At 35.7% G+C, this 3778-nt stretch overlaps 1 pseudogene; it reads left to right on the top strand.

The window, feature by feature from the left end:
* Nucleotides 1–610: 610 nt before the first annotated feature.
* On the top strand, nucleotides 611–2528 carry LOC132049623 (UDP-glycosyltransferase 76E1-like; annotated as a pseudogene).
* Nucleotides 2529–3778: the final 1250 nt, after the last annotated feature.

The raw sequence follows: 3778 nt of genomic DNA, 5'->3' as shown, positions 1-3778 counted from the left end.
CTCTGCCCTGCACACAAAAAAAAAAAAAAAAAAAAAAAAAGAGAGTAAATGTACAAAGGAAAAAAGACATGTTTGAAAATTTAATTTTTAAAAAACATGCACATAAGAAGATCAATTGTTGTTGAGATTCTTTTATTCTTTTATGTCTTTACATATACTTTAAGAAGAAATAGGAGGATATAATTTTATTTCACCAATGCAGTAGATTACACAAAAAAACAAGTATCACATGCAGATTCTGTGGTTCTGCCGATAGGGCCGAAAAAATGGACCAAATACTGCATTATTGGACTGAGAGACAAACATATAAAGACAAACAATACTATTACAGTACTATTGTCAAGTTCTAGGCATCTTCCATTTGTATCTATCATTACATAAGCCTTCTAAGGAAGTCTCTGTTCTAGGTTACACTCCCTTTTTATGATTATCAATGGTGAGCTGTTCCAATTTCCATCACCATTCGTTCAGTATTAAGTAGCAGCAGTATATCCCAAACTACTCTGAGTTCCCAATTTGAGAGCTATATATAAACTTCCTTCAAGAACACTTATTCACCCTGCCAAAGGAAATAAGTCACAATCAAACTGCTCGCTCTGTTGAAGAATAGGACAGAAATTCAAGAAGGCAAAGATGAAAATACAAAGAAGACTGCGTGTAGTACTAGTACCATACCCATTCCAGGGGCATGTAACACCTATGCTTCAGCTTGGTAGTATCCTTCATTCACAAGGCTTTTCTGTTATAGTTGCACAAACTGAATACAGTGCTCCTAATTATTCCAATCACCCCGAATTCGTCTTCCATTCTATGAATGACGGATCACACGGAATAGACATGTCATTCCCGAGTTTAGAGGATACATATAGTATGAACGAGAACTGCAAGGCGCCCTTGAGAAATTACCTCGTTAGGATGATGGAAGAGGACGAGGAAGAGGATGTTCAAGGCGATCAGCTCGCTTGTATCATTTATGACAATGTTATGTTCTTCGTCGATGATGTAGCCACTCAGCTGAGGCTCCCCAGTATTGTCCTCCGCACTTTCAGTGCTGCATATTTGAACTCTATGCTCACCATTTTTCAGGAACCAGAAAAATATCTTCCTTTTGAAGGTATGATGAGAACAGACACAACCTCTGTTTCAAAATTAAAGTGACAAATTATGTTGAATTCAATATTGTACTTATTGAAGTGTGTGTCCATCTCCTCTCAGAACTTAAGTTGTTTGAGAGAGCACACTTTTATTTACTTAATTATATTCTCAACACGTCCCCTCATGTGCGGGCTAGATTCTTTTTTCATGGGCTAAGCACATGTAAATTCTTTATGATAATGGGTGGCATTGAGAATCGATTGCAGAACCTCTCCTTTGATACCATTACTGAAGTGTGTCAATATCATCAAACAACTTAAAACTGTTAGAGAAAGCATACTTTTATTTACTTAATTATATACACACTAAAATCAGTACTCATTGTAATTCCAGAGTCTCAGCTGCTGGATCCGTTGCCGGAACTTCATCCCCTCAGGTATAAGGATCTACCATTTTCTGCCATCGATAATACAGTTCCTGAACCAGTACTAGAGTTCTTTAGAGCAATAAGCGATATAGGATCATCTGTCGCCACTATTTGGAACACGATGCAAGACTTGGAGAATACAATGTTGTTACGACTTCAGGAACATTACAAGGTGCCCTTCTTTCCAATAGGCCCTTTTCACAAAATGGTGCCTTCGATCTCCTCGACTAGCATACTAGAAGAAGATAAAAGTTGCATCGAGTGGCTCGATAAACAAGCTCCTAACTCTGTTCTCTATGTCAGCTTGGGTAGCCTTGTAAGGATTGATGACAAAGAGCTAACTGAGACTGCTTAGGGATTAGCTAACAGTGAGCAACCGTTCTTGTGGGTAATTCGACCGGGCTCTGTCTCTGGCTTTCAATGTGCTGAGGCACTGCCAGATGGTTTTGAGAAAATGGTAGGAGAAAGAGGCCGGATAGTGAAATGGGCACCACAAAAACAGGTGCTTGCACATCCCGCGATAGCTGGATTTTTCACACATTGTGGTTGGAATTCTACACTTGAAAGTATTTTGGAAGAAGTCTCCATGATATGTAGGCCGCTTTTAGGTGACCAATTTGTGAACGCAAGGTATCTGAGCCAAATATATAAGGTTGGGTTCGAATTGGAGGTGATCGAGAGAACCATTATAGAGAAAACAGTAAGAAAACTCATGTTAAGTGAAGAAGGCAAAGATTTGAAGAGAAGGGTAGTAGAGATGAAACAAAACATAGTTGCTGGTATGCAGACGGACGGTTCTTCACAAAAGAATCTGAATGATTTGGTAGACTTCATTTCTTCCTTGCCCTCACGGTGCTCCACACATCAAGCAAGTGTATCATAGAGTCCTGATGTTAGAAAAATTCAATTCTTGTTGCCTGCTAGCTTTGCAAGACAACATGTCCTGAATCACAAAAGGAAGAATAAGATGTAGTAAACTTTACTTAATATGTTTTCGGGTTATGGCAAGGCCCAGTGACGGAGATATTAAATTAGTTATTTCTTCAAAATATAAAAAAGTAAACATACGAAGAAGCCTTAAGGGGTTAACCTAAATTCAACATCTTACTATATATACATAAAAAATAATTTTAACGTCATTCTTTCCAATATTAAGTAAAAACAAGATTTTTTTTCAGCCGTCGGATGAACACCAACGCTATGTGGCACCGCCATTACACCCAATGGCAAGCCGTCAAGCTATTTAGCAACCTGTTACTTGCCTTGTCAACTACTTTCTCATCACTTCTGTTTGTTGAATGGTTTACTAAGTTAGGAACTTTGACACATTGTTTCCTAGTTGGTAGAACTGAGTTAAGTTTCTTCTTATCATTTATGATGATTGTTACACCCTCCATTGACACAATTTCCTCATTAATTCCTTAAGAAAATGGCATATTTCTATATTTACTTCACATTTACCCTTAATAAGAAACTTTTATAGCCACACAAATGGTATGGCTTGTTTAATAGTACAGGTTTCAAATTCTTATAAACACAAATGACATGATACATTTAAGACTATAAATTTAAAAAGCCTTCATTTATTTTTAAAATTTATATCAAATCAAAATATGTCATATAAATTGGAACAGATGAACTATTTTATTTTTCCCTTTATCTGAATATGTTACTGTTCCCATGTATTTTGGTTGAAAATATGAGGTGTGGTAGACAACGAGGGAGCAAATAAGACCATTTATTGACTTTTACATTGTTGAAAAGAGGAATATAGGAACTAGGAAGAAGTTGTGTAATGTATAGAATTAATTGTACCAAAAAAAAGTGTAAAACTAATTAATGAAAATTATTTATATTTTGAATGCATCATAAGATAAAAATATATTCAATGCCTAAGTGTATTTCAATTTTATATTTAACAAACGGAAAAGGGTCGATTATTTCCTTAGAGTATGAGCAATTGAGCAGATAGATTTAGAGTATGAGCAATTGAGCAGATAGATCCTTCGTTAATAATTTAGCTCACACATGTCCTAATCATTGAATAATTGGTCCAAATATGTCATTAATGTTACTGGAGCCTCCAATTGACGTAACTGTTGACACCCGATTTTGTCCCGCCCCTCTTCCGAAATTTTTATTTTTGCGAATAGTCATGTATATTTTACCACAATCATTTGCCTTCTATTAATATAGTCGTTCATTATTATTATTATTATTATTATTATTATTATTATTATTATTTGTTATTATTAA

This window comes from Lycium ferocissimum, chromosome 3, assembly GCF_029784015.1.
Source record: "Lycium ferocissimum isolate CSIRO_LF1 chromosome 3, AGI_CSIRO_Lferr_CH_V1, whole genome shotgun sequence".
Classification (NCBI taxonomy): Eukaryota; Viridiplantae; Streptophyta; class Magnoliopsida; order Solanales; family Solanaceae; genus Lycium; species Lycium ferocissimum.
This window is presented reverse-complemented; position numbering and strand designations above follow the sequence as displayed.